We start from the raw sequence: 22,275 nt of genomic DNA, 5'->3' as shown, positions 1-22,275 counted from the left end.
CAGGCTGGAGTCTGTGTTGAGCTCTGTCTCTTTAAAAAAAAAAAAATTTATTAGAGAACCTACCTCAAAACATCAATCCCATGGTTTTGTCACATTATTATCTCTATACAAATTTATTTGATATAAAATTATTTAATATATTCCTGGTTATGGTTTTATTCATTTATGTACAATAATTTTATCAATCTGAAAGTCAAGCAATACAAACTAGCTGGTATTGCAGATTTTATTTCATTAACCTATTCATTCCTCATTTGTCAAGGGATTTGGTTACATCTTCTAAGTAGATTGAAACCTGAGTCAGTGTTTATTGGGTTGGGACTCTTCTCAAACAAAACTTTAATTGTTAAATAAGTGGTATGTTCCAAGACTATGCTTTAGAATGTGGTGCTGACCCAGCTTTTCCTCCAGGTCACTGATATATTGGTTACAGAGTGATCCACCTCAGTTCACGGTTTACTTGACTGTGCCCTATTATCACTGCATAATTAGTAGGATATCCAGAAGTTTCATGCCTCAGGAGATTAAGGAATGAGTTTATATATACAATTTTCTATTAAGGTTATGCAGATAATCTATCATTTCGTCACAGGTTGTTGGATTCTATATGACTTACTGTTCTTTGAAATCACCCTTTTTGTTAAAACATATAAAAAATACATACTACAATTTTTAAATATTACATGTATTTAAATGAAATCAGCATTCCCGAATTATTAAAACTAATTACTTACCATGGTTTAATGTACGTGCCCTACTTTTAAATTTTCATAATAAATTTTATTTAAAATTTTACATACTTGATATAAGTACAATTTCATGCTTTTTTTCACATATTCAACTCAATTTTATTATTATAATTATCTTTTGGATGCATAAATTAAATTATTACAACATATATTGGAAACCTCATTTAGTTAAAAACTTTGCCTTTTAAGATACCACTCAGAAAATTTTAAAAGCATCTTTGATTTCTGGCAACAGCAAGTTATTTCATCTTGATTTTTTTCCTATTTCAATGCATGAGATGATCTCCAGAAAGTCTCAATTCCTTTGAAAGGAAAATATTTTTAAAGACCAACTTCAGGATACTATGAAAAGTTACCATACTGTTCTACATATGCCAGACATTATTGAGAGATCTAGAAAATAATGATCATTAAGGTCATGAGTTCATATTGATTTTCTAGTTTAACCACAAAATTAGCATTATTTTTCAAAAACTTATTCTAACATGAATATACACTTCAACATACCTAGGTGAAAAGTCACTGTGTTCTCTCCATTATCTTCTAGGCTCAGAACCCTTCTTTTGCCAGCACAGTGTGAACAAAGCCATCTCACTGGGACTGATTCCCAGTCACTAAGCTCATAACGTTAATTAAAAAACTGTAATATAAAAGAAGAGGTCAATATGGATGGGCACTTGCCCACGCAGACAGACATAGAACGGAAGCCAGGTCAAAACCAGCAATCTGTTTGGTGAGTATGGAATCAAAATGAGCATAATTAGTTCTGTTAGATATTTCAGGATGACATATATTCATTAATCTAGGCCCACAGCAGAGTTGGTCTTGCCAATAGAAGGACCATAGATAAAAGAAAGACTACAAACTTTTAGACATATCTAGAATGGCCACTGCCAAAATTAGCAGAGGGATCAAGAATCAATAGCCAAGAGGAACTGATAATATATACTTGATAATGTCAATAACGACAAATGTGCAAAAAGAAAAAAAAGTAAAATAGTATAACTCAAAAAGAAAGACAGATAACCAACAAGGACCTACTATATAGCACAGGGGACTATACTCAATATTTTGTAACAACCAATAAGGGAAAAGAATACGAAAAAAATACATGTTTGTATACCTGAATCATGTACACCTGAAACTATCACAATCTCACCTATACTTCACTTAAGAAAAAGGAAAAGATCAACAGGAAGACAAAAATGTGATTCAACAATTCTTCTACAACCTGGCCCCAACACAAGAAACATCCTTATCTGAGCACTTAGGGAAAAGATCCTTAAATGAGTCTGCAATATTGATTGCATGATCAAGAAGAAATCTTCTGGTTATGGGATATATGTGAATGGAATCTTAAAGATCTTGGAGTTTATCATATTTGGCTGAAAGCATGCCACCCACTTTAAAAATCCAGAGAGAATAAAAACAGGAATTCTCTGGACAAGTCTCATTTGTTACAACGTCCCATTGTTAATGTTTTTTTTTTTCATTTCAGATGCATGAGGTTATCACAACAGTAAAATTGACATATAGTGGATAACTGGAAGGTATGAAGGGTGCTTGCTAACCTGTGACCAAGAAAGTAGATAGGGCAGCTGAATATCATTTTTACTTATTTATTCAATAATTAACTGAAGTATTATCACTTTTTCATTTGTTTGTTGGCATTTATTCACTTGTATAAATAAGGCATGGGGCATTTCTTTAATGAGCTCACAAGCTAGGAAGCATGAATAATCTAGTCAATGATGAATGCTCCATCATAGGTTGGATAATAGGTATATGTTTTTACAAGGTAGGAGAGAGGCACAAAGAAGAAATTACTAAAATTGGTAAAATGAGTCAGAGCAGGTTTCACAGAATAGTGGATATTTGAATTGTAACTTGAAAGAAAATTAGGAGTTAGCCAATATAGCAAAAAGCAAGGGGAATTCCAGGTATGGAAACAAACTATGGCATGGTTGAGTGTATGTAAGTTGTGATTTGAATGGGTAGTTCTGTGTATAGAAAGGACAAGAGGGAGAGGAAGCTGCAGAGGAAGACAGGAGTAAGGGTTTGAAGACTTAGCAAAGTGTACTGATGATCAACAGTTAAAATAAAAATTATCCAAACTTCTAAACTTTCCAGTGATTAGATAGATAGAGACAACAATCCTAAATATTTACACAATGTTCACCTCATAGCTGACAGAGAGCTTTAACATAATTTAAGTTCTTAATAAAATGTCATGACTTGGGGGAAGGTAGAGAATTGTTTAATCTGTTAGATGAAGCGATTGTTGCCCAGATTCAAGTGAGGTATTCACCTTCATGTGGTGAGAGGGTGACCCATGAAAATTGTTTAGATCATCTGACAGTAGATCCTAGTACTGCCACCACTTTAGTATACCGACTACCACCATCTATAGGCTCTTGAGAATTTTAAAATTTGTGTGGAAACATAAAATTTTTTAAATTTTTGGTTCTAGTTCTTTGAAAAATGCCATTGATAATTTGGTAGGGATTGCACAGAATCTGTAGATTGCCTTGCAATCCCTATCAAATTACCAATGGCATTTTTTACAGAATTAGAACTAAAAATTTGTACGGAAACACAAAAGACCTCAAATAGCCAAAGCAATCCTGAAAAAGAAAAACTACAACCCACAGAATGGGATAGAATATTTGCAAATGAAGTGACCAACAAGGGAGTAATCTCCAAAATATACAAACTGCTCATGCAGCTCTATATCAAAAACAAACAAACAACCCAATCAAAAAGTGGGCAGAAGATCTAAATAGATATTTTTCCAAAGAAAACATGCAGATGGCCAATAGGCACATGAACAGATGCTCAACATAGCTAGTTATTAGAGAAAGGCAAATCAAAACCACAATGAGGTATCAGCTCACACCAGTCAGAAAAGCCATCATCAAAAAGCCTACACACAATAAATGCTGGAGAGGCTGTGGAGAAAAGGGAACTCTGCTACACTGCTGGTGGGAATGTAAATTGATACAGCCACTATGGAGAACATGGAGCTTCCTTAAACTAAAAATAGAGCTACTATATGATCCAGCAATCCCACCCCTGGGTATATATCAAGAGAAAACCATAATTTGAAAAGATGCATGCACCTCAATGTTCATTGCAGCACTGTTTACAATAGCCAAGACATGGAAGCAACCTAAATGTACATCAACAGAGGAATGGATAAAGATGTGGTACATACATACAATGGAATACCACTCAGCCATAAAAAAGAATGAAATAATGCCATTTACAGCAACATGGATGGACCTAGAGATTATCATACTAAATGAAGCAAGTCAGAGAAAGACAAATATCATATGATATCACTCATATGTGGAATCTAATTTTCTTTAAAATGAGACAAATGAACTTATTTACAAAACAGAAACAGACTTACAGATATCAAAAACAAACTTATGGTTACCAAAGGGGAAATGTGTGGGTGGGAGGAGGGATAAATCAGAAGCTTGGGATTAACACACACACACTACTATATATAAGATAGATAACCATCAAAGACCTACTGTAGAGCACAGGGAACTTCACTCAATATCTTGTAGTAACCTATAATGGAAAAGAATCTAAAAAATAATAGATATATGTATATGTATAACTGAATCACTTTGCTGTACACCTGAAACTAACACATTGTGAATCAACTATACTCCAATAAAATTTTTTAAAAAATAATAAAAAGTTTATTTTAGAGCTTAAATTTTGCTGATTTATATGTGAATTTTACCCTTATTGCTCCCCATTTTCTTTTAGTTCAATCAACCATCTGGTTGTAACATTCCAGGATTAAGCCTCTCTCTGACTTGCCCTTCTGCATGTACAGCAGTCTATTTGAGTTACCTGTAACTCATCAAACAACTAGTTGTTTATCGTTTACGTGTGTGTGTGTATGACATAGCTTTACAACAGTACAAGTGTAGTTTAGAAATGGACCTTTGGTAAGCTTCATTTCATCTTTTCTCACAGGTAACTCAGGAATCTGCAAAACATGTCTTTTTTGTCATCTTAGATACTTAAACCTTCTGACTAAGCTGGCACAGCTGGAAGCCTCAAGGAAACTGAGAAAGTGGATTTGAGTGTCTCATATTTGGCTGAATATTTACTCTAGGTAGACCATATTTATGTCACCTATGTCCCAATGGGTAACTTTGGCATATATGGTGTCTTAGGCCATTGAGGCTGCTATAACATAGCAGTACCATAGACTGGGTAGCTTATAAACAACAGAACTTATTTCTCGCAACTCTGGAGGCCTCTAGGACAACATCAAGCGCACTAATATTTGCATTAGAGGCGGCACAGAAGGAGAAGAGAAAAAGTGCCTAAGAAAATATTTGAAGAGATCATAGCTGAAAATTTCCCTAACCTGGAAAAGGAAAGAGTCACCCAGGTTCAGGAAGTACAGAGTCCATACAGGATTAACCCAAAGAAGAACACACCAAGACACACTGTAATCAAAATGACAAAAATTAAAGATAAAGATACTAAAAGCATCAAGGGAAAATCAACAAATAACATATAAGGGAACTCCCATAAGACTATCAGTTGATTTTTCAGCAAAAACTCTGTAGGCAAGAAGTGACTGGCATGATATATTTAAAGAAATGAAAGGGAAAAACCTACAACCAAGAATACTCTACCCAGCAAGTCTCTCATTCAGATTTGATGGAGAAATCAAAAGCTTTACAGACACGCAAAAGCTAAAAGACTTCAAACCACCAAACCAGCGTTAACACCAAATATTAAAGGAACTTCTCTGGATAAAAAAGAAAAGGCCACAATTAGAGACAAGAAAATTACAGAATGAAAAAGCTCACTGGTAAAGGCAACCATACAGTAATGGTAGGAAATTATCCACACACAAAGCTGGTAGGGAGGTTAAAAGAAAAAAGGAGTAAAATCGTCTGTATCCACAATAAGCAGTTAAGGGATACAGAAAACAATTAGTTGTAAAATATGACATCAAAAAACAGTAATTGTGAGGTGAGAAGAGTGCCAATGCAGGGTATTTAAAATGTATTTGTAATGAAGGGATCAGCAACTTAAAACAATCATATATATATGTAGACTGCTATACAAAAACCTCAAGGTAACCACAAGCCAAAAATCTATAATATATATACACACACAAAAAAGGAATCCAAACAACACTGAAGATAGTCATCAAATCACAAGAGAACAAAAGAAGAAATGGAAAAAAGAAAAAGACATACAAAAACAAATCCAAAACAATTAACAAACGCCAATAAGAACATACATATTGACAATTACCTTAAATATTTATGGACTAAATGCTTCAACCAAAAGACACAGACTAGCTGAATGGATACAAAAACATGACCCATATATATGCTGCCTATAAGAGACTCACTTCAGATCTAGAGACAAACACAGACTGAAAGTGAGGGGATGGAAAAAGATATTTCACCAAAAGGAAATCAAAAGAAAGCCAGAAGAGCAATACTTATATCAGACAAAATAGACTTTAAAATAAAGACTGTTACAAGAGAAGAAGGATACTATGTCATGGTCAAGGAATCAATCCAAGAAAAATATATAGCAATTGTAAATATATATCCACCCAACATAAGAGCAACTCAATATATAAGGCAAATATAAACAGACATAAAAGGAGAAGTCCACAGTAACACAATAATGGTAGTGGACTTTAACACCCCACTTACATCAATGGACAGATAATCCAGACAGAAAACCAATAAGGAAACACAGGTCTTAAATAACACGTTAAAACAAATGGACTTAATTGATATTTATAGAGCATTCCACCCAAAAGCAGCAGAATCCACATTCTTTCCAAGTGCACATGGAATATTCTCTAGGACAGATCACATGCTTGGCCAAAAACCACACCTTGATAAATTTAAGAAAATTGAAATCATATCAAGCATCTTTTCTGACTACAATGCTATGAGTCTATCAATTACAAGAAAAAAGTGCAAAAAACACAAACACGTGGAGGCTAAACAATATGCTACTAAACAACCAGTGGATCACTGAAGAAATCTAAGGGGAAATAAAAAAATACCTAGAGACAAATGAAAACAAAAACACGATGATCCAAAGCCTATGGGATGTAGCAAAAGCGGTCGCAACAGGGAAGTTTATAGTGATACAAGACTACATCAGGAAACAAGAAAAATCTCAAATAAACAAACTAACCATACACCTAAAGCAACTAGAGAAAGAAGAACAAACAAAATCCAGAGTTAGTAGAAGGAAAGTAATCATAAAGATCAGAGCAGAAATAAATGAAACAGAGACAGAAAAAAAAAATAGAAAAGGTTGATGAAACTAAAAGCTGGTTCTTTGAAAAGGTAAACAACATTGAAAAACCTTTAGTCAGATGCATTAAGGAAAAAAGAGAGAGTGCCCAAATCAATAAAATCAGAAATGAAAAAGAAGTTACAATTAACACCATAGAAATACAAAGGAAAATAAAAGACTATTATGAGAACTACACACCAAATACACACCAATATATGACCAATAAAACAGACAGCTAAGAATAAATGGACAAATTCTTAGAAAGCTACAATCTACTAAGACTGAACCAGAAGGAAATACAAAATATGAACAGACACATTACCAGTACCAAAATTGAATCAGTAGTTAAAAAACTCCCTACAAACAAAAGTCCAGGACCAGATGGCTTCACAGGTAAATTCTACCAAACATTTAGAGAAGAGTTAACACCTATCCTGCTCAAAATATGCAAAAAAATTCAAGAGGAAGGAATACTTTTTAAATCATTCTACGAGGGCACAGTAACTTTGTTACTAAAACCAAACAAAGATAGCACATAACAAGAAACTTACAGGTCAGTATCACTGATGATTATAGATGCAAAAATCCTCAACAAAATACTAGCAAACTCCAACAATACATTAAAAGGATCATACACCATGATCAAGTGGGATTTATCCCAGGGATGCAAGGATTTTTCAATATCTGCAAACCAATCAATGTGATACACCACATTAACAAATTGAAGAATAAAGACCATATGATCAACTCAATAGATGCAGAAAAAGCATTTGATAAAATTCAATGTGGATTTATGATTAAAAACTCTACAGAAAATGGGCAAAGAAGGAACATATCTCAATATAATAAAGGCCTTATATGACAGCTAACTTCATACTCAGTAGTGAAAAGCTGAAAGCATTCCCTCTAAGATCAGGAACAAAAAGATGCCCACTCTTGCCACTTTTATTCATCACAGTTTTGGAAGTCCTAGCTACAGCAATCGGAGAAGAAAAGAATATAAAAGGAATCAGAATTGGAAATGAAGAAGTATAACTGTCACCATTTGCAGATGACATGATACTATACATAGAAAACCCTAAAGAGGCCAAAAGAAAACTACTAGAGTTCATCAGTGAATTCAGTAAAGTTGCAGGATACAAAATTAATATACAAAATTCTACCTCCTAGAGTAATGGAAACAAGAGCAAAAATTAAAAAAGTGACCTAATTAAACTTAAAAGCTTTCACACAGCAAAGGAAAACATCAACAAAAAGAAAAGATAACCTATGGAACTGGACAAAATACTTGGGAACAATGCTACCAACAAGCAATTAATTTCCAAAAATATACAAATAGGTTATACAGCTCAAAACAACAACCATGAAAAACAACAACCCAGGGGCTTCCCTGGTGGCGCAGTGGTTGAGAGTCTGCCTGCTGAAGCAGGAGACACGGGTTTGTGCCCCGGTCCGGGAAGATCCCACGTGCCGCAGAGCGGCTGGGCCCATGAGCCATGGCCGCTGAGCCTGCGTGTCCAGAGCCTGTGCTCCGCAGCAGGAGAGGCCACAACAGTGAGAGGCACGCGTACTGCAAAAAAAAAAAAAAAAAAAAAAAACAACCCAATCGAAAAATGGGCAGAAGACCTAAACAGACATTTCTCCAAAGAAGACTTAAATATGGCTAATAAACACAGGAAAAGGTGCTCAAGAATGCTAATTATTATAAAAATGTAGATCAAAACTATAATGAGGTACCACCTCACAGCACCAGTCAGAATTGCCATCATTTAAAAAGTCTACGGGAGGACCTTCAAGATGGCAGAGCAGTAAGACATGGAGATCACCTTCCTCCCCACAAATACATCAAAAATACATCTACATGTGGAACAACTCCTAAAGAATACCTACTGAACGCTGGCAGAAGACCTCAGACTTCCCAAAAGGCAAGAAACTCCCCATGTACCTGGGTAGGGCAAAAGAAAAAATGAAAAACAGAGACAAAAGAATAGGGATGGGACCTGCACCTCTGGGAGGGAGCTGTGAAGGAGGAAAAGTTTCCACACACTAGGAAGCCCCTTCACTGGTGGAGACAGGGGTTGGGTGAGGTGGACGCTTCAGAGCCACAGAAGACAGCACAGCAACAGGGGTGCAGAGGGCAAAGCAGAGAGATTCCCGCACAGAGGATCGGTGTCGACCAGCACTCACCAGCCTGAGACGCTTGTCTGCACACATGCCTGGCAGGTGGGGGCTGGGAGCTGAGGCTCAGGCGTTGGAGTTCAGATCCCAGAGAGAGAGGATTGGGGTTGGCTGCGTGGAGACAGACTGAAGGGGGCTAGTGTGCCAAAGCTAGCTGGGAGGAAATCCGGGAAAAATTCTGGAACTGCCAAAGAGGCAAGAGACCATTGTTTCGGGGTGCACAAGGAAAGGGGATTCAGAGCACGGCCTAAACGAGCTCCAGAGATAGGCGCGAGTGAAGCTATCAGCGCAGACACCAGAGATGGGCATGAAATGCTAAGGCTGCTGCTGCCGCCACCAAGAAGCCTGTGTGCAGGCACAGGTCACTATGCACGCCTCCTCTCCCGGGAGCCTGTGCAGCCCACCATGGCCAGGGTGCCATGATCCAGGGACAACTTCCCTGGGAGAACACAGAGCGTGCCTCAGGCTGTTGAAATGTCATGCCCATTTCTGCTCCCTCAGCTCGCCCCGTTTTCCATATGCCTCCTTGAGTGAGCCATAGCCCCCTAATCAGCTGCTCCTTTAACCCCACCCTGTCTGGGTAGGGAGCAGACGCCCTCAGGCAACCTACACTCAGAGGAGGGGCCAATTCCAAAACTGAACCACAGGAGCTGTGTGAACAAAGAACAGAAATTGAAATTTCTCCCAGCAGCCTCAGGAACAGCAGGTTAAATCTCCACAATCAACTTGATGTACCCTGCATCTGTGGAATACCTGAATAGACAACAAATCATCCCAAAATTGAGGTGGTGGACTTTGGGAGCAACTGTAGACTTGGGGTTTGCTTTCTGCATCTACTTTGTTTCTGGTTATATGTTTATCTTAGTATTTAGAGCTTATTATCGTTGGTAGATTTGTTTATTGATTTGGTTGCTCTCTTCCTTTTTACATATATACATATATTTTTTCCCTTTATCTCTTTTTGTGAGTGTGTATGTGCATGCTTCTTTGTGTGCTTTTGTCTGTATAGCTTTGCTTTACCTTTTATCCTAGGGTTCTGTCTGTCCTTTTTTTTTTTTAGTATAGTTTTTAGTGCTTGTTATCATTGGTAGATATGCTTATTGGTTTGGTTGCCCTCTCTTTCTTCCTTTTTTTATTAATTTATTTTTTATTTTTAATAATTTTTTAACTTGTTATTTTAATAACTTTATTTCTTTTACTTTATTTTTCTTCCTTTTTTTTTTTCTCCTTTTTCTTCTGAGCTGTGTGGCTGACAGGGTCTTGGGGCTCTGGCTGGTTGTGAGGACTGAGCCTGTTAGATGGGAGAGCCAGTCCAGGACATTGGTCCACCAGAGATCTCCCACCCCCACGTAATATTAAACAGCGAAAGCTCTCCCAGAGATCTCCATCTCAATGCTAAGACCCAGCTCCACTCAACGACCAGAAAACTACACTGCTAGACACCACATGCCAAAAAACTAGCAAGACAAGGAACACAATCCCACCCATTAGCAGAGAGGCTGCCAAAAATCATAAAATGTTCAAAGATAAGCCAAACACAACACAGGACACGGTCCTGCCCATCAGAAAGACAAGATCCAAACTCATCCACCAGAACACAGGCACCAGTCCACTCCACCAAGAAGCCTACACAACCCACTGAACCAACCTTACCCACTGGGGGCAGACACCAAAAGCAACGGGAACTATGAACATGCAGCCTGAGAACAGGAGACCTCAAATGCAGTAAGTTAACTAAAATGAGAAGACAGAGAAATACATAGCAGATGAAGGAGCAAGGTAAAAACCCACGAGACCAAACAAAGAGGAAATAGGCAGTTTTCCTGACAAAGAATTCAGAGTAATGATAGTAAAGATGATGCAAAATCTTGGAAGCAGAGTGGAGAAAACACAAGAAACGCTTAACAAGGACCTAGAAGAATTAAAGAGCGAACACACAATGATGAACAACACAATAAATGAAATTAAAATTTCTCTAGAAGGAATCAATAGCAGAATAACTGAGGCAGAAGAACGGATAAGTGACCTGGAAGATAAAATAGTGTAAATAACTACCACAGAGCAGAATAAAGAAAAAAGAATGAAAAGAATTGAGGACAGTCTCAGAGACCTCTGGGACAACAATAAACACACCAGTATTCAAATTATAGGGGTCCCAGAAGAAGAAGAGAAAAAGAAAGGGACTGAGAAAATATTTGAAGAGATTATAGTTGAAAACTTCCCTAATATGGGAAAGGAAATAGTTAATCAAGTCCGGGAAGCACAGAGAGTCCCATACAGGATAAATCCAGGAGATACACGCCATGAACCATTTTAAACTATCAAAAAATAAATACAAAGAAAAAATATTAAAAGCAGCAAGGGAAAAGCAACAAATGACATACAAGGGAATCCCCATAAGGTTAACAACTGATTTCACAGCAGAAACTCTGCAAGCCTGAAGGGTGTGGCAGGACATATTTAAAGTGATGAAAGGAAAAAACCTACAACCAAGATTACTCTACCCAGTAAGGATTTCATTAAGATTTGATGGAGAAATTAAAACCTTTACAGACAAGCAAAAGCTAAGAGAATTCAGCACCACCAAACCAGCTTTACAACAAATGCAAAAGAAACTTCTCTAGGCAGGAAAAACATGAGAAGGAAAACCTCTACAAAGACAAAACAATTAATAGTAATAGGTACATATCAATAATTACCTTAAATGTAAATGGATTAAATGCTCCAACCAAAAACATTGACTGAATGGATACAAAAACAAGACTCATATATATGCTCGCTACAAGAGACCCATTTCAGACCTAGGGACACATATAGACTGTAAGTGAGGGGATGGAAGAAGATATTCCATGCAAATGGGAATCAAAAGAAAGCTGGAGTAGCAATTCTCATAGCAGACAAAGTAGACTTTAAAAGAAAGACTATTACAAGAGACAAAGAAGGACACTACATAATGATCAAGGGATCAATCCAAGAAGAAGATATAACAATTACAAATACATATGCACCCAGCATAGGAGCACCTCAATATATAAGGCAAACGTTAACAGCTATAAAAGAGGAAATTGGCAGTAACACAATAATAGTAGGGGACGTTAACACCCCACTTTCACCAATGCACAGATCATCCAAAATGAAAATGAATAAGGGCACGCAAGCTTTAAATGACACATTAGCAAGACGGACTTAATTGATATTTATAGGAAATTTCATCCAAAAACAACAGAATATACTTTCTTCTCAAGTGCTAATGGAGCATTCTCCAGGATAGATCATATCTTGGGTAACAAATCAAGCCTTGGTAAATTTAAGGAAATTGAAATCAGATCATGTATCTTTTATGACCACAACACTATGAGACTAGGTATCAATAACTGTAAAAATACAAGTTTTTTTTGAATAACTGTAAAAAATACAAACACATGGAGGCTAAACAATACACTACTAAATAACCAAGAGATCACTGAAGAAATCCAAGGGGAAATCAAAAAATACCTAGAAACAAATGACAATGAAAACACGATGACCCAAAACCTATGGAATGCAGCAAAAGAAGTTCTAAGAGGGAAGAGTATAGCAATTCAATCCTATCTCAAGAAACAAGAAAAATCTCAAATAAGCAACCTAACCTTACACCTAAAGCAATTAGAGAAAGTAGAACAAATAAAAAAACAATGTTAGCAGAAGGAAAGAAATCATAAAAATCAGATCATAAATAAATGAAAAAGAAATGAAGGAAACAATAGCAAAGATCAATAAAAGTTGCTTCTTTGAGGAGATAAACAAAATTAATAAGCTATTAGCCAGACTCATCAAGAAAAAAAGGGAAATGACTGAAATCAACAGAATTAGAAATGAAAAAGGAGAAGTAACAATGGACACTGCAGAAACACAAATGATCATGAGAGATTACTACAAGCAACTATATGCCAATAAAATGGACAACCTGAAAGAAATGGACAAATTCTTAGAAAAGCACCACCTTCCGAGACTGAATCAGGAAGCAATAGAAAACATAAACAGACCAATCACAAGGACTGAAATTGAAACACTGATTAAAAATCTTCCAACACACAAAAGCCCAGGACCAGATGGCTTAAAAGGCGCATTCTAGCAAACATTTACAGAAGAGCTAACACCTATCCTCAAACTCTTCCAAAATATAGCAGAGGGAGAAACACTCCCAAACTCATTCTGTGAGGCCACCATCACCCTGATACCAAAACCAGACAAAGATGTCACAAAAAAAGAAAACTACAGGCCAATATCACTGATGAACATAGATGCAAAACTCAACAAAATACTAGCAAACAGAATCCAACAGCACATTAAAAGGATCACACACCATGATCAAGATGGGTTTATCCAAGGAATGCAAGGATTCTTCAATATATGCAAATCAATCAATGTGATACACCATATTAACAAATTAAAGGGTAAAAATCATATGATCATTTCAGTACACGCAGAAAAAGCTTTTTTTTTTTTTTTTTGTGGTACGTGGGCATCTCACTGCCATGCCCTCTCCCGCTGCAGAGCATAGGCTCCGGACGTGCAGGCTCAGCAGCCATGGCCCACGGGCCCAGCCGCTCCACGGCATGTGGGATCTTCCCGGACAGGGGCACAAACCCGTGTCCCCTGCATCGGCAGGCGGACCCCCAACCACTGCACCACCAGGGAAGCCCCAGAAAAAGCTTTTGATATATTTCAAAACCCATTTATGATAAAAACTCTCCAGAAAGTAGGCATAGAGGGAATTTACCTCAACATAATAAAGGCCGTATATAACAAACCCACAGCCAACATCGTTCTCAATGGTGAAAAACTGAAAGCATTTCTACTAAGATCAGGAACAAAACAAGGTTGCCCACACTCACCACTATTATTCAACATAGTTTTGGAAGTTTTAGCAACAGCAATCAGAGAAGAAAAAGAAATAAAAGGAATCCAAATCGTAAAAGAAGAAGTAAAGCTGTCACTGTTTGCAGATGACATGATACTATACATAGAGAATCCTAAAGATGCCACCAGAAAACTTCTAGAGCTAATCAATGAATTCGGTAAAGTAGCAGGATACAAAATTAATGCACAGATATCTCATGCATTCCTATACACTAATGATGAAAAGTCTGAAACTGAAATTAAGGAAACACTCCCATTTACCATTGCAACAGAAAGAATAAAATACCTAGGAATAAACCCACCTAAGGAGACAAAAGACCTATATGCAGAAAACTATAAGACACTGATGAAAGAAATTAAAGATGATGCAAACATGGATAAAAATACTATGTCCTTGGATTGGAAGAATCAATATTGTGAAAATGACTATACACCCCAAAGCAATCTACAGATTCAATGCAATCCCTATCAAACTACCACTGGCATTTTTCACAGAATTAGAACAAAAAATTTCACGATTTTTATGGAAACACAAAAGACCCCGAATAGCCAAAGCAATCTTGAGAAGGAAAAACAGAGCTGGAAGAATCAGGCTTCCGGACTTCAGACTTTACCACAAGGCTACAGTCATCAAGACAGTACGGCACTGGCACAAAAACAGAAATATAAATCAATGGAACAGGATAGAAAGCCCAGAGATAAACCCATGCACGTATGGTCACCTTATCTTTGATAAAGGAAGCAAGAATATACAATGGGGAAAAGACAGCCTCTTCAATAAGTGGTGCTGGGAAAACTGGACAGCTACATGTAAACGAATAAAATTAGAACACTCCCTAACACCATACACAAATATAAACTCAAAATGGATTAAAGATCTAAATATAAGGCCACATACTATATAACTCTTAGAGGAAAATATAGGCAGAACACTATTTATTTATTTATGACATAAATCACAGCAAGATCCTTTTTGACCCTGCTCCTAGACAAATGGCAATAAAACCAAAAATAAACAAATGGGACCTAATGAAACTTCAAAGCTTTTGCACAGCAAAGGAAACCATAAGCAAGATGAAAAGACAACCCTCAGAATCGGAGAAAATATTTGCAAACGAAGCAACTGGCAGAGGATTAATCGCCAGTATATACAAGCAGCTCATGTAGCTCAATATCAAAAACACAAACAACCCAATTCAAGAATGGGCAGAAGATCTAATTAGACATTTCTCCAAAGAAGATATATAGATTGGCAACAAGCACATGAAAGGATGCTCACATCACTAATCATTAGAGAAATGCAAATCAAAACTACAATGAGGTGTCACCCCACACTGGTCAGAATGGCCATCATCAAAATATCTACAAAAAATAAATGCTGGAGAGGGTCTGGAGAAAAGGGAACCTTCTTACACTGTTGGTGGGAATATAAATTGATACAGCCACTATGGGGAACAGTACGGAGGTTCCTTAAAAAACTAAAAATAGAACTACCATACGATCCAGCAATCCTACTACTCAGCATATACCCTGAGAAAACCATAATTCAAAAAGAGTCATGTACCACAATATTCATTGCAGCACCATTTACAATAGCCAGGACATGGAAGCAACCTGAGTGTCCATCGACAGATGAATGGATAAAGAAGATGTGGCACATATATACAATGGAATATTACTCGACCATAAAAGGAAACAAAATTGAGTTATTTGTAGTGAGGTGGATGGATCTAGGGTCTGTCATACAGAGTGAAGTAAGTCAGAACGATAAAAACAAATACCATATGCTAACACATATATATATATATATGGATCTAAAAAAAAGAAAAAGGTTCTGAGGAACCTAGGGGCCAGACAGGAATAAAGATTCAGACGTAGAGAATGGACTTGAGTACACAGGGAGGGAGAAGGGTAAGCTGGAAGAAGTGAGAGAGTGATATGGACATATATACACTACCAAATGTAGAAGAGATAGCTAGTGGGAAGCAGCTGTGAAGCACAGGGGGATCAGCTCAGTGTTTTGTGTTCACCTAGAGGGGTGGGGTAGGGAGGGTGTGAGGGAGATGCAAGAGGGAGGAGATATGGGGATATATGTATAGGTATAGCTGATTCACCTTGTTATACAACAGAAACTAACACACCATTGTAAACAATTATATTCCAATAAAGATGCTAAAAAAAAGTCTACAAATAATAAATTGTGGAGAAAAGGGAACCCTCCTACACTGTTGGTGGGAATGTAAATTGGTGCAGCCACTATGGAAAACAGTATGAAGTTTCCTTAAAAAAAGCAAAATAGAGTTACCATATGATATGGCAATCCCACTCCTGGGCATATATCCAGAAAGTTGAAAACTCTGATTTGAAAAGGTACATACACCCTAGTCTTCATAGCAGCACTATTTACAACAGCCAAGAAATGGATGCAAGCTAAATGTCCATCAACAGATGAATGGATAAAGATGTGTTATATATACACAATGGAATACTACTCAGCCATAAAAAAGAATGAACCGATGCCATTTGCAGCAACATGGATGGACCTAGAGATTATCATACTAAATGAAATGGGTCAAAGAGAAGTATCATATGAAATTACTCATACGTGGAATCTAAAAAAATGAGACAAATGAACTTATTTACAAAATAGAGACACGCATCTAGAAATGAAACTTATCATTACCAAAGGGGAAAAGGGGGTAGGGATAAATTAGGGGTTTGGGATTAACAGATACACACTACTATATATAAAATAGATAAACAACAAGGACCTACTGTATAGCAGCAGGAACTATATTCAGTACCTTGTAATAACCTATAATGGAAAAGAATCTGAAAAAATACATATATATCTATATATATCTGAATCACTTTTCATTATACCTAAAACACTGTAAATCAACCACACTTCAATAAAAAAATAAGCTACCAGGATATGTTGTACAACACAGGGAATACAGCCAATAGCTTATAATAACTATAAATTGAGTATAACCTTAAAAATTGTTAATCACTGGGTTGTACACCTGAAACATAATATTGTACATCGACTATACCTCAATAAATAAATTTTTAAAAAGAGCATATAGCACTGCTTCCTACTTTTTACAGCACTCTCTATACAGATACATTTCCATATTTCTGCCACAAAGAAGCTTTATACTTTTTACTTTTTTCTGTTAAATTAGTTCTTTCAATTATATTATCATCTTCTAATGATGTCTCTAGTTTAACATAAAAGCTTTTGGAAAGCATTTTCCTATGTATCAGGTTGCTACTACACAATAATTTATCCAAAAGGAAAAATTCTAAAATGCCAAAAAGGTTTTATATACAAAAATGTTCAATAAAATATTTATAATCATTGAAATTAGAAAAATAACATTATTGGATCATCTGTGCTCAATCAATATTTTTCTGAATAAGGTTTTATAGCACAGTGTGTACTCCATATCTCCCTAAAAAGCCAACAACAATTATGCTGTGATCTTTTATAAGGTTTTATAGCACAGTGTGTACTCCATATCTCCCTGAAAAGCCAACAACAATTATGCTGTGATCTTTTAATCATTCATCAAATGCCACACTCATATGGGCATGGGTGATAATGTACTATAGGTAAGTTAAAAACTACAATATATTTTTATGTCTTCTTCCAAGGACAGTGTCTTATCACAGGGGTGGAAAGTACATGTCAGAACCTACACTCACTTCTTACTCTCACACCCACAGACATCACTAATTCTGACACTCATTTCTGCCATACCCAGATAGGGCCTCTGAATCCACTGCAACCCAGGGCTCAAGGATTCACCAGTCAATAGAAGCTCCATGTATGATAAAACTGATAGCCCATAATAAGTGGCTATAAATGGTATGAATGATATATCCCTTTGAAAACCAGTCTGGGCAAGATTTTAAGATAGTATCACTCTTATGAGTCTCCAAATCAATCATATTCAGAATTTGTGGTCCACAAGATAAAGCTTTGAGACATGAAAATCTATAATTAAATTCTGGCTCTACTACTGAATGGCTTCTGTTCTTATATAAGTCATTTAACTTTTCTGGACTCTGCTTGCTTGGTAAAGTAATTATAATAATAGTACTCATTTTTCCAAGCATTTTGTGAGAGTCAAATAAAAATGAGCTTTGAAAACAAAAAATTGTACAAATGTGTGATTATTTTTTATTAATACTCATTCAGTAGTCAACAAATGAGTGACTAATTAGTATATTTCCAGAATAGGGCTAAACTCTGAGGACATAGAGGTTATTAGAACACATACACTTTCATTGGAGGGATTTATTGTAGGTATTATTTTATTATGCTATTATTATTAGTGATAGTATCTATATTGCCTAATGGCCAGGGTAGTAGTTCAGATAATGGCTGATTTCATTTAATAAAACAAGCTAAGTCACAAAGGCTACGTGCAGTATGATTCCATTTACATGAAATGTTCAGAATAGGCCAATCCATAGAGACAGAAAATGGATTAGTGGTTGCCAGGGCTCAGGGAGGTGGAGGGTAATGGGGAGTGAAGGCCAAAGGGTGTGGAGTTTCTTTTTGGGGTGATGAAAATATTCTAAAATTGATTATAGTGATGGTTGCACTACTCTGTGAATATACTAAAATCCACTGAATTGTACACTTTAAATGGGCAAATTATATTGTATGTGAACTATATTTCAATAAAGTTGTCATAAAAAAATGAAGACGCATGTGATCCTCACAGTTGATTGTAAGCAGTGCAGGTTGTATTCATTACCCAGGTTGCACACTGGAGGAAACAGATTAGAGGAGGTAAAAAGGCTTACCTATCTGAAATCTAAGCCTGGCTTCTCCTCTTTCCACTAAATTCCTGTTCTGTTCATCTCTGTACTCCCCAAGGACATGTTTTAAGAAAGGTAGGAGGGCATACTTAATTAGATGAATTACTGGTTAGCTACAGAATGGCAAAATGGATCACAGTGTCATAATTTCATTCTTCCAAAATGGTAATCTTACTATGTAGTTTTGTGGCTGAACCTTCTTTAGTGATTATGAATCACTCCCATCCTCCCTAGCAGGGTACCTAAGATAGACTGCTCTGCTCAGTGGCTCTCTCTCCAGCCTCACAGCTTAGCCCTCTCCAAAGCTGGCACTGTATCACTAACACTGAATTACACATGGTTCTCCAGGCTCAACATCTTGTCTCTTACCTCTAGGCTTTGCTACTCTCTTCAGAAATACCTTCCCCAAGTTGTCTAATGGATGAACACCTATAGTCTTGAGCACCAAGATGAAACATCTCTTCCTGGGAGGCTATCTCAGAGATAATGTATATAATGGTTATGAGATGGAGCTTGGAGACCAACAGATTTGGTCCCTATTACTTACTAGCTGTATAAACATGGGCTTGCTATCACTGCTCTGAACCTTAGTTTGATCATTTATAAAAATGGGATAAGAGTCCCTAATTTGTAGGATATAATTAGGATTACATGCGATAATACCTATGAAGAACTCTATACCATATTAAACATACTTTATAAAAAATATTCTTGCTTTTGCCTGATAGTCTAAGTAAAGTTAATCTTTTTTTCATTTAATTTATCTCATTTCTCAATTATCTAATCTTTCATTTAAACTGTCATACATTATTGGAATTCTGTTTCCAACTCTATCCCCACATTAAAATATGAATTCTTTGAAAAGCAGGACTATGTCTTTTTTATTTGTATATACCAAACACCCAGCATAAAACCTGGCACATAGTAAAATATCAATAAAAATTTCTTGAATTAATTGTTAAATGGACAAAGAGCCCAAAGTCTGAATTAATTAGATTTCGTTTGAATTCTAGTTGTCACTTACTAGTTTGTCAATTTCCTCAACTTCTCTATGTTTGTCTCCTTATTGAAAATATAAATTATGACAATGATGGGGCTATTGTATACTTTCCAAGAGATAGATTCTAAATATGCAAAGTGCTTTGTGAATTTTATTTCTCTGCACAAATAATAATTCATTGTATTTTTATATTTTATTTTATGATCTTTTTTGTCTTCCATAATTTTTCTAGAGCTATAGGCTGTTTGGTTGAATTTTATAAAAATATTGCTATCATTTAAGAGTAAAAATATGAGAATGTACAATTAAGAAAAGGAAAAAGTCCAGCAACTTTTCTTGGTCTGGATAGATTTTGCAAGTCACAGAACCTGTCAGAGGTGTTGGTTAAATTCTGAAATCTGTAAGTATAGAGGTAGTTGCTTCTCACAGGGGATTCTTTAACACAGCTGTCTAAAAAAACTTGTTTCACAAGCTCCCTGTCAAATTTACTTCCAATTACTCTGGTTCCTCCAGGCAGCTATTCAGACTTTTAGAACTTATGAACCAAAGTGCTGGTCTTGTCTTGGCCCTAATTTTGAGTACATTTGTGTGCATTTGAGTACCCTTGTGTCCTGAGTCTTTTTTCATCCTGGATGAGTCCAAACCCAGAAATTTTCTTTTTAGCATCTGAGATCCATTTTGTGAGGTTCCATTATGCTTCCAATTGTGTGGCTAATTCAGGGACTTGACCAATTCAAGACTTCTGCTAGGGTTCACTAAAATAATAATAGGGCTAAAGGTAGGTGGAAATAGGTTCTAGTCCATGGAAGGGGAAGTAAAAAAAAAAAAAATTAAACATGTATTAAGTGCTAAGTACTGTGTTATAGTATACATTTATATAATTTTATTTAACCCTCACAGTAGCTCCAAAGGAAGCCAAGAACTTTGTTCTTTTGACAAATAAATAAAGTTCAGAGATTTTAAGAAATTGGTCCAAAGCCATATATTTAATCACAGGCAAGGTTGGAATTCAGACTCATCTGAATCCAGTGTCTAAAGTCTTTGAATGCATTAGTTGTTCTCAGCTTCTATGGGGTATGGTTTCTGCATTTTCCCCAAGCTCCACAAGTAATTTTGATACAAACCAGCAATGTCGAAAACCTACTGAGGTTATGTCTTACAGCCTCTCAGTTTAGTTGATGATTTGTTATTTGGTTAGACACAATAGTTTGGTCTTCATAAGCATTTGTATTCTTATTTAAGAAAGTGTATATATATATATATATATAAAATCTCCCTTACATTCTTCAAAGGACTGCTCAATACTATCAAACATATCTTCATCAATATTTAACAGTAAACTTGACCTACCCAGGGAGAATAACACATCTGCATAAAGCATATTTCCTACTAATGCAGATCTCACACCTCAGAAAATAAGTCCCTTAGATAAATAAGCTGACTGGCCTTGATTAGGGATAAAATGTACTTTTTGACTTAATGCAAGTTTCTGTTGCCTAAAATCCCTGTTATGAAAATATTGTCATTTAGAAGGAAATACATTAATTTGCTTATTAAAGAGGCCAAGGTTTTCTGGGAAGTGAAAGATCAACCATCTACTCCCCAAAAGATTTTTCTTTTTCCTTTATTAGGCAGATATTGTGAGGGCTTGATCATCCCAATTCAATCTGAAATTGAGCTGTTCTAGGCTAGCTTCTGAATCTCTAAACCTCTGAATGACTAATAAATATTTTCTGTAAAAGACCAAAGAGAAATATTTTAGCATTTGAGGGTCAGACAATGTCTGTCATAATGACTAAACTCTCATTTTAGTGTAAAAGAAGCCATAGAAAATATGTAACAAATTGGTTATCTAATAAAGCTTTATTTATTGACATTAAAAAATGTCATAATTTCATCAAAATGTTATTCTTATTTTGAATTTTTGCAACTACTTAGGTAAATCCCATTTTTAATCACTCTTTTTTTTTTTTTTTTTTGGCCATGCTGTGTAGCTTGTGGGATATTAGTTCCCCAACCAGGGATTAAACCCAGGCCCTGACAGTGAAAGTGCTGAGCCCTAACCACTGGACCATCAGGGAATTCCCAATAAAACCCATTATTAACTCATAAGTCATCTAAAAACAGGTGGTGGCTGTGATTTGTCCTCTGACCCCTGATTTAAAGAATGGTAGAACTGTAAGACAGAAGTAGTTTTTGTCCCAGAATTACCATAAAAAATTTCACATCTAAAATGCCTGTATAGGCCTTCCTCAAAAAACAAGAAAAATCTCAGATAAATGACCTAAACTATCT

This window comes from Delphinapterus leucas, chromosome 7, assembly GCF_059928025.1.
Source record: "Delphinapterus leucas isolate spDelLeu-1000000601 "Yukka" chromosome 7, BTC_Dleu_Yukka2, whole genome shotgun sequence".
Taxonomy (NCBI): Eukaryota; Metazoa; Chordata; class Mammalia; order Artiodactyla; family Monodontidae; genus Delphinapterus; species Delphinapterus leucas.
This window is presented reverse-complemented; position numbering follows the sequence as displayed.